The following is a 10162-nucleotide window of genomic DNA, read 5'->3' on the forward strand; positions in this document are numbered from 1 at the left end:
TGTGATACATCCAGCCCAGCATTTTACTTTGTATACTCTGTATAGAAGTTAAATAAGCAGGGTGACAATATACAGCCTTGATGTATTCCTTTCCAAATTTTGAGTCAGTCTGTTCTTCCATAATTGGTTCTAACTGTTGCTTCTTGTCCTGCATGTAAGTTTCTCAGAAGACAGGTAAAGTGGTCTGGTATTCTCAACTCTTTAAAGAGTTTCCACAGTTTGTTGTGATCCACACATTTAAAGGTTTTAGCATGGTCAAGGAAGCAGAAGTAGGTGTCTATGATGCTATGAAGTTTGGCAATTTGATCTCTGGTTCCTCTACCTTTTCTAAACCCAGCTTATACATCTGGAAGTTTTCACTTCACATACTGCTGAAGCCTGGCTTGAAGTATTTTGAGCATAATCTTATTAACATGCAAAATGAATGCAATTGTCCTGTAGTTTGAACATTTGTTGGTACTGTCATTCTTTGGGATTGGAATGAAAACTGACCTTTTTCAGTCCTGTGGCCATTGTAGAGTTTTCCGTATTTGCTGACATGTTGAGTGCAGCACTTCACCAGCATCATCTTTTTTTTTTTTTTTAATTTTTTCCATTTATTTTTATTAGTTGGAGGCTAATTACTTTACAATATTGTAGTGGTTTCTGTCATACATTGACATGAATTAGCCATGGATTTACATATATTCCCCATCCCGATCCCCCCTCCCACCTCCCTCTCCACCCGATCCCTCTGGGTCTTTGCAGTGCACCAAGCCTGAGCACTTGTCTCATGCATCCTGCCTGGGCTGGTAATCTGTTTCATCCTAGATAATATACATGTTTCAATGCTGTTCTCTCGAAACATCCCACCCTTGCATTCTCCCACAGAGTCCAAAAGTCTGTTCTATACATTTGTGTCTCATTTTCTGTTTTGTATATAGGGTTATCATTATCATCTTTCTAAATTCGATATATATGTGTTAGGATACTGTAATGGTCTTTATCTTTCTGGCTTACTTCACTCTGTATAATGGACTCCTATTTCATCCATCTCATTAGAACTGATTCAAATGAATTCATTTAATGGCTGAGTAATATTCCATGGTGTATATGTACCACAGCTTCCTCATCCATTCGTCTGCTGATGGGCATCTAGGTTGCTTCCATGTCCTGGCTATTATAAACAGTGCTGTAATGAACATTGGGGTGCAAGTGTCTCTTTCAGATCTGGTTTCCTCAGTGTGTATGCCCAGGAGTGGGATTGCTGGGTCTATTTCCAGTTTTTTTAAGAAATCTCCACACTGTTTTCCATAGCGGCTGTACTAGTTTGCATTCCCACCAACAGTGTAAGAGGGTTCCCTTTTCTCCACACCCTCTCCAACATTTATTGCTTGTAGACGTTTGGATAGTAGCCATCCTGACTGGCGTGTAATGGTACCTCATTGTGGTTTTGATTTGAATTTCTCTGATAGTGATGTTGAGCATCTTTTCATGTGTTTGCTAGCCATTTGTATGTCTTCTTTGGAGAGATGTCTGTTTAGTTCTTTGGCCCATTTTTTGATTGAGTCATTTATTATTCTGGAGTTGAGCTCGAGGAGTCAGCATCATCTTTTAAGACTTTAAAAATCTCAGCTGAATTTCCGTCATCTCCATTAGCTTTGTTAGTAGTAGTCACTTTCACTTTCACTTTTCCTAAGCCCCACTTGACTTCACACTCTAGGTCGTCCAGCTCTACTTGAATGACCACATCATCGTGGTTATTTGAATCATTATGACCTCTTTTGTAGAGTTCTTCTGCAGAGTATTCTTGCCATCTCTTCTTAATATCTTCTGCCTCTGATAGGTCCTTACCATTTCTGTCGTTTATCATGCCCAGGCTTGCATTAAATGTTCCCTTGATACCTCTAATACTCCAATGTTCATGATGAGATCTCTAGCCTTTCCCATTCTATTGTTTTCCTCTACTTCTTTACATTATTCATTGAAGAAGGCTTCTTATCCCCCCTTGCCATTCTCTGTAACTTTGCATTCATTTGGGTATATATTTCCCCTTCTCCTTTGTTTTTCACTTCTCTTCTTTACTCAGCTATTGGTAAAACCTCCTCTGACAACTGCTTTGCCTTCATACATTTCTTTTTCTTTGGGATGGTTTTGGTCATTGTCTACTCTACAGTGTTGTGAACCTTTGTCCATAGTTCTTCTGGTGCTCTATCAGATCTAATCCCTTGAATCTATTTGTCACCTCCACTGTATAATCATAAGGGGTTTGATATAGGTCATACCTGGTCTCATTTCCCCTACTTTATTCAATTTAAGTCTGAATATTGCAATAAGGAGCTTATGACCTGAGCCACAGTCAGCTTCAGGTTTTGTTTCTGCTGAATTTATGGAGTTTCTCCATACTTGGTTGCAAGGAACATAGTCAATCTGATTTTGACATTGACAATTTGGTGATGTCCACGTGTAGAGTCATTTCTTTTGTTGTTGGAAAAGTGTGTTTGCTATAACCAATATGTTCTCTTGACAAAACTCTGTTAGCCTTGTCCCTGCTCCGTTGTGTCCCCCAAGGCCATTCTTGCCTGTTACTCCAGGTATCTTGTGATTTACAACATTGCATTCCAATCCCCTATGATGAAGTTGACATTTTGTTGTTGTTGTTGTTATTAGTTCTAGAAGCTTTTGAAAGTCTTCACAAAACTAATTAATTTCAGTTTCTTCAGCATCAGTGGTTGGGGCATAGACTTGGATTATTGTGATGTTGAATGTTTTGCCTTGTAAATTATCTGTGATCATTCTGTCATTTTTGAGATAGCAGTCAAAAACTGCATTTCAAGCTCTTTTTTGACTATGATGGCTACTCCATTTCTTCTAAGGAATTCTTGCCTACAGAAGTAGATATTATGACCATCTGAATTAAATTCGCCCACTCCTGTCCATTTTAGTTCACTCATTCCTAAGATGTAGATATTGACTTTTGCCATCTCCTGCTTAACTACATCCTATTTACCTTGATTCATGGACCTAACTTTCCAGGTTCCTATGCAATATTGTTCTTTAGAGCATCGGACTTTACTTTCACCAGCAGGCATATTCACAACTGAGCATTGTTTCTGCTTTCATTCTTTCTGGAGCTATTAGTAATTGCCCTCTGCTCTTCCCCAGTAGCATATTGGATACTTTCCAACTTGGGGGACTTATTTTGTGGTGTCATATATTTTTGCCTTTTCATACTGTTAATGTTCATAGGGTTCTCATGGCAAGAATACTGGAATGGTTTTCCACTCCCTCCTCCAGTGGACCATATTTTGTCAGAACTCTCCACTCTGAACCATCTGTCCTGGATGGCCCTGCACGGCCATAGCTTCATTGAGTTATGCAAGTCACTTCAACATGACAAAGTTGTGCTCCATGAAGTAGAGATATTTTAAAATTATCTTTTATCAAATTACTGACAAAAGGTAAATGCTCAAAAATTATGTTAACATTTAATTTGGTAAATTTTCATATCAATTCAATATCAAATCTTAAGTTTAAAAAGTAAAACTTACATGATGAGTTCCTATTAGAGAAATTCAGTGACAAATGTATAATTAAGAAATTTTTTAACTAGTTTCATTATTTTGTGTTCAATTTGTATACATAACTCTTTCATGTATAATAGAACTAGTAATTAAACTTTTTTTTTTCCAAATAAGAAAAGAAAACTTGTTCTTGAGATACCTTAACATAACCAGGTTATATTCGAGGCAACAGATAGAAATTCTGGTTTCAAATTGCCCTCTACTCTGTAGATAATTAATCAGATAACTTCCCAAACTCTCAGCTGATGTAATCTAATGTGAGAAACATATGATGTTGATGCATTTTTATATACAAATAGGAGAATATTCTTACAGAAGAAATACATGCGGTTTGTTCTGAAGGCTGCTGCGCAAAATAGTTTTAGTTGGCATCGTCATTAAATTAAATCACCATTATACCTCCTAAGAAGTTGTACTACCATCTCTATAGCAGTATAGTGACAGATTATGTCATTGTTCAAATTCTTCTCAGGCTCTCTTGAACTCTTTTTTATTGAGGCTTGACTTTTAGCCTTCTTTGTTCTTCTTTGTATTGTGAAGTTTTATCAAGAATTTTTCCTTTGTGAGTTTAGCCATAATAGCCCATTCTCCTTTTTACAATGGGTTTGTCCCCAGGACACAGGTCTCATGAAAACCACTGCTAAATCTAAGCCAAAATGGGAAAGAAGAACCACATCAATATAATTTTCACTGGACATGTAGATTTGGAGAAGTCTACCAACACTGGCCATTTGATCTACAAATATGGTAGGATCAACAAAAGAACCATTGAAAAGTTTAAAAGAGAGGCTACTGAGATGGGAAAGAGCCCCTTCAAGTATGCTTGGGTCTTGGAAAAACTGAAAGCTAAATGTGAGTATAGTATCACAATTGATATCTCCCTTTGGAATTTTGAGCCCAACAAGTACTATATGACCATCATTGATACCCCAGGATACAGAGACTTCATCAAAAACATGATTATAGGCACACCACATCTCAGGGTGGCTGTGCTGTCCTGATTGCTGCTCCTGGTGCTGGAGAATTTGAGGCCAGTATCTCCAAGATTGAGCAGACTTGTGAGCATGCCCTTCTAACATGGGTGTGAAACATCATTGGATTTAACAAAATGGATTCCACTGAGCCACCCTACAGCCAGAAAAGATATAAGGAAATTGTTAAATAAGGTAGCACCTACATTAAGGAAACTGGCTACAACTCCAACACAGTAGCATTTGTGTCAACCTCTGACTGGAATGGTGGCAACATGCTGGAACCAAGTGCTAACATGCCTTGGTTCAAGGGATGCAAAGTCACCCATAAAGAATGCAATGCCATTGGAATCACGCTCTTTGAAACTCTGCATTGCATCCTACCACCAGCTCATCTAACTGACAAGCTCTTGTATTTGCCCCTCCAGGACATCTACAAAATTGGTGGTATTGATACTGTCCCTGTAGGTTGAGTAGAGATTGATTGGTGTCCTCAAATCTGGCATGATGGTCACTTTTACTCTTGTTAACATAACAACTGAAGTGAAGTCTGTTGAAATGCACAATGAAGCTTTGAGCAAAGCCCTTCCTTGGGACAATGTGGGCTTCAATGTCAAGAACATATCTGCCAAAGATGATTTTCATGGCAGTATGGCTGGGACAACACAAAAGGACCCACTGATAGAAGCAGCTGATTTAACAGCTCAGGTGATTATCTTAAACCATTCAGGCCAAATCAGTGCTGGATATGCACTTGAGCTGGATTGTCACACAGCTCACATTGCTTGCAAGTGTGATGAGCTGAAGGAAAATATGGATTGTTGTTTTGGGAAAAGGCTGGAATATATCCCCAAATTCTAGAAATCTGGTGATGCTGCCATTATTGATATGGTTCCTGGCAGGCTGATGTGTCTGTATTGAACATTTCTTTGATGCCTCTGGGCCATTTTGCTGTTTGTGACATGAGACAAATGATTGCTGTCTGTGTCATCAAAGAAGTGGACAAGAAAACAGCTGAGGATGGCAAGGTCACCAAGTCTTCCCAGAAAGCTCAGAAAGCTAAATTGATATTATCCCCAATACCTGCCACCCAAGTCATAATCAGTGGTGGAAGAACAGCCTCAGAACTGTTTGCCTCAATTGGCCATTTCAGTTTAACAGCAAAAGACTGGTTGATGATAACCTTCAGAAGGAAAGGAGAATGTTTTATGGACCATTTGATTTTTGTGTTGCAGTTTTAAGCTACTATTTTTTAAATAAGTATTTTAATGGAAATAACTCAACTGAAATCTGTAATATAATTTGAGACCCATTGAAAAAAATTAATCAGAAACTTGTGGTCAACACTGTAACTTCCTACAGTACTACTTAGGTAAGAGTTGCCCAGTACCTATTTCTGGTAAACTGAAAAACTTCATATTTCTGGCTTGGAGTTTACAGTTTCTTAATCTTGTATAAGGAGGGCTCATCTGTTTAAGTATGTCTTAAAAAACATTGGTGAGACACTTCATATGTTAAGACAGATGAGCAAAGAGTAACTACATTTTATATGTAACACTAGTTTAAGAAGGTCAAATTCTATATGAAAACTCATGTTGCATTTAGAATTGTGTATGGTTACACAAATATTGAGTAAATTTGCTATGCCAAATTTTAGTTTCCCAATTATGAGAATGTGCATTCACATTTACCATATTTAAGTAGTTAATCTAAAATGTGAGGCTTAAATTGTATTGAGCACTGCTCTGTTAGAATTAATTGTATCCAGGTTCTAGGAAAATTAAAAGGGGCTGGAAGCTAAAGAAAAAAAATCTCCAATATAATCACCTTTGATATTTAATTGAGTTCCTCACCCTTCATTATACTCTTAGTGATTGCCTTAGGCTGCCTTCAGCAATAATACTTTGTCAGTGTACCAGATTCCACCCCTCCTTACCCCTGATGTTCTTCTAAGTAATTTTTAATTCACTGACCCCACCCTGCTCTCTGACTACTCACTTACCCATACTGTACTCAGAGTTGAGCCCAGTCTCTCTCCTCCACTGCAAAATTCCATCACAGTGATCTTTATACCTATTATAACTGTCCTCCCCTTCCTGAACAAAGTCCTCTTTCTACCTTGCTTTAAAAGGTGCCATTTATTTTTTCTTTAACTGTATAAATGTAGACATGTACAACAATCAGTATGAGCATCACTTTTTACGAACCTAAGCAAAAATCCCACTAAAGAATGCGGCAACAACCAAATTGTATAGCCCGCAACTCAGAGTTTAATGGAATAATCGTGTTATCACTTAAAAAAGGATCAGAAAAAAGAAAAAATATATATATTTTTAAATATTAAAAGGAAGGCACTGACAGATGAAGAGAAAAACATTTTAAATTAACAAGGTTGATCATTTCAGTTGGAGAAGTTTATCTCGTTTGGTTTTACTGGAAGAAGACTCTTGAGAGTTGAGTATGTAGGAATCTCTCTGCAGAGCTGAGGCAACCTCTGACTAGGCTAATAGATGAAAGCTATTCACATATACTGGAACTGAATAATTAAATAAATGAATGACAGATATTAGGATCCAGGTTTCTCACTGTTACAGTGGGAATTACATATAAGTAAGGGGCAGAATATCAGAACTGTTAACGGTCTACCTCAACTGTTTTCTTTTAGTTGCTAAGTCGTGTTCAGCTCTTTTGTGACCCCATGGACTACAGCCTTCCAGGGTTCTCTGTCCATTGGATTTCCCAGGCAAGGGTACTGGAGTGAGTTGCTATTTTCTTCAGCAGGGTATCTTCCCGACCCGGAGATAGAACCTGGTGTCCTGCTTGTCAGGAAGATTCTTTACCATCTGAGACAACTGAGAAGTCATATATCTCAAGAAAAAGCAATTTTATCAAGTAAATTTCAGTGGTTATGTGCATTTTTATTTTCCTTTTAAACTTAAAGACCCAATTCATTTCTAAAGTTATTTAAGTCCGCATCTATTTTTTGCCCAGACTTCAGTGAGGATGTTTCATACACTTATCATTTATAACACAGATTACTTTGTAACATTCTGCATTCCATTGTAGAATCCCCCAAGAATCCGTGCCACTTAGAATTTTGTTTTTTATTTTATTATAATAGACATCCTAATGTGCATGAAGTAATAACATTGTGATTTTTATTTGCATTTTCTTGATAGCCAGTGATTTTGAGCATCTTTCTGTGAGCTTATTAGTCACGTTATTGCTCATTCTTTTTTTTTTTTTTTTTCTTTTTTTGGCAGTTTCCAAGTCATTCTATTCACAATTTTGTTTTTGTTTCCTGAATCAATAAGTACTATACAAAACAGTGTAAAAATGGCTACCGTTTTCTCTCCTCTGCTCTTCCCACCTGGATACAATCCCCTTGGCCACCTAAATCAGGGATTCTTCCTCCAGATTTGGTTCAGTAAATGAGCTGGAGTGACATTGTAGCCCCCAGTGAATCACTTTCAGAGGAATTCAGCTGGGGTGAGGAGAGCCTCTGGGGTTTGGAAGCTGACTAGGTTAAGGAAACAGATTAGTACTTTGGGGAAATTAGACAGTGCCTATCCCCAAAGAAAAGGGGGTCTAAAATGTTCATGGTTCTTTCTTTTGCCTCAAAAATTGACATTTATTCAAAGAAAAATTATGACAAGATGTCCATCCTTTGGCTCCCTTTCCTCCCACATCCTGCTGCTACTCAAACCTCCCTCCAAGGATTGATCCTACCACAATAGCCCTTCTCAGATGAGGTCAACAACATTGAGGGCATCTCCCATTGGAGGTGTTATAGAAGGTCTGTATGTCTCAAAGAGTCCCCTTTTCTTCTGTCACCATGTTAATAGCCACACCCTTATTACCAAAACATCTACCATGACTGATTTTGTGGATATAGCCCTCCCTGGTGGGGTGGAGGTCATAGTTGATGACTAAGGAAACTTGTTGCACATCACTGTCCCTGACTAGCAGGTCAGTGGTAATCAATACTCAGAGCCAGAGCAAAAGTCCCTCATGATAACCTCTAGTTCTTTTTGGTCCATATCTCCATGTGTGGCAGAGATGGTGAGTTCTAGGACTTGCATCTTAGTAAGCCAATCCATCTTTCTTCATGTGTTGATGAAGATGATTGCCTGGGTAATGGTCAGGGTTTCATACAAGTTGCACAGTGTGTCCAGCTTCCACTACTCTAATTCCATATTTATATAGAATTGGTGAACACCTTCCAACGTCAATGCTTCCTTCTTGATAAGAATTCTAAGTGGGTCTCTCATGAACTTCTTTTTTTTTTTTTCCATTTATTTTTATTAGTTGGAGGCTAATTACTTTACATCATTGCAGTAGTTTTTGTCATACATTGAAATGAATTAGCCATGGATTTACATGTATTCCCCATCCCGGTCCCCCCTCCCACCTCCCTCTCCACCCGATCCCTCTGGGTCCATTACAGTATACTAACACATATATACGGAATTTAGAAAGATGGTAACGATAACCCTATATGCAAAACAGAAAAAGAGACTCAGATGTATAGAACAGACTTGTCTCATGAACTTCTTGATCATTTCAGTTACATCAAAGGGCATTGTAGCTGAGAGCAAAACCAACTGGATGTTGCTGTTGAGATGATGGAATATGTCTTAGATTTGGTCCTTCAACTCATGGCTTAATGTTTTATCAGCTTCATCCAGTACAAACATCTTGATGTATTTGGGAGATGAGTATCTCTGGTTAAGCATGTTGAACACATGGCCTGGGGTACCCAAGATGGTGTGAGGAGCTTCCACCTGCAGATTCTGAACCTTCGCATAAGTTGGTACCCCAAATGCAGGCGTGGCACGAGACAAACATGTAATTTCCTAAAGCCATAACTACCTTCTTTATCTGCTAGGCCAACTCTCTAGTGGGTTCCAAGACCAAGGCCTAGGTGGCCTTTAGATCTAATTCAATCTGTCACATAATTGATGTGTCAAATTTGGCTGTTTTCCCAGTCCCTGACTGAGTGTGAGTGATCACATCATAACCCTTGATACAAGGAAGAATGTCTGGATAGCAGAGGACTTCTCAAAACCATAGGTATAGATATCATGGAGAAGTGGCTGAGAGGTTCCTATGATCAAAGCTGTCAACAATCTCATTCCAGTTACTCTTAATGATGCCTTCAGGTTCCATCCTATTGCGGCCATTGTCTCTGGAGTAGGAATACTGACTTATAGACATTATCCTTAAAAACTAGCTATTTGCTCATTCTTAATTGGATTGCTTGTTTTTTGGGAGTTGTCATAACTATTTATATGTTCTGCATATTAATTCCTTGTCATACACATGACTTGCAATAATTTGTCCTCTTTCTGTGTTACATTTTCCCTCTTTTGGTAGTTCACATTAGTATGGAAAATGCTTAATTCTGATGAAGTCAAGTGTATCTATATCTATATCTATATCTATCTATCTATCTATCTATCTATCTATCTATCTTACCAGTGCTTTTATATTTGCCTTGTGCTTTTCATGTCACATCCATGAAATCTTTGCCAAATACATCATCATAGAAGATTTGCTCTACATATTCTTTTAAGAGTTTTATAAATTTAGCACTTATGTTTAGGTCTTGAAATTATTTTCAATTAA

General features: G+C 38.0%; 2 pseudogenes; one reads left to right on the forward strand and one right to left on the reverse strand.

Annotated features, from left to right (window-relative positions):
• Positions 1–4219: 4219 nt before the first annotated feature.
• On the forward strand, positions 4220–5775 carry LOC110136393 (elongation factor 1-alpha 1 pseudogene; annotated as a pseudogene).
• Positions 5776–8277: 2502 nt separating this feature from the next.
• Positions 8278–9751, reverse strand: LOC110136400 (eukaryotic initiation factor 4A-I-like; annotated as a pseudogene).
• Between the last annotated feature and the right edge of the window lie 411 nt (positions 9752–10162).

Source organism: Odocoileus virginianus, chromosome X (genome assembly GCF_023699985.2).
Source record: "Odocoileus virginianus isolate 20LAN1187 ecotype Illinois chromosome X, Ovbor_1.2, whole genome shotgun sequence".
NCBI classification, from domain to species: domain Eukaryota; kingdom Metazoa; phylum Chordata; class Mammalia; order Artiodactyla; family Cervidae; genus Odocoileus; species Odocoileus virginianus.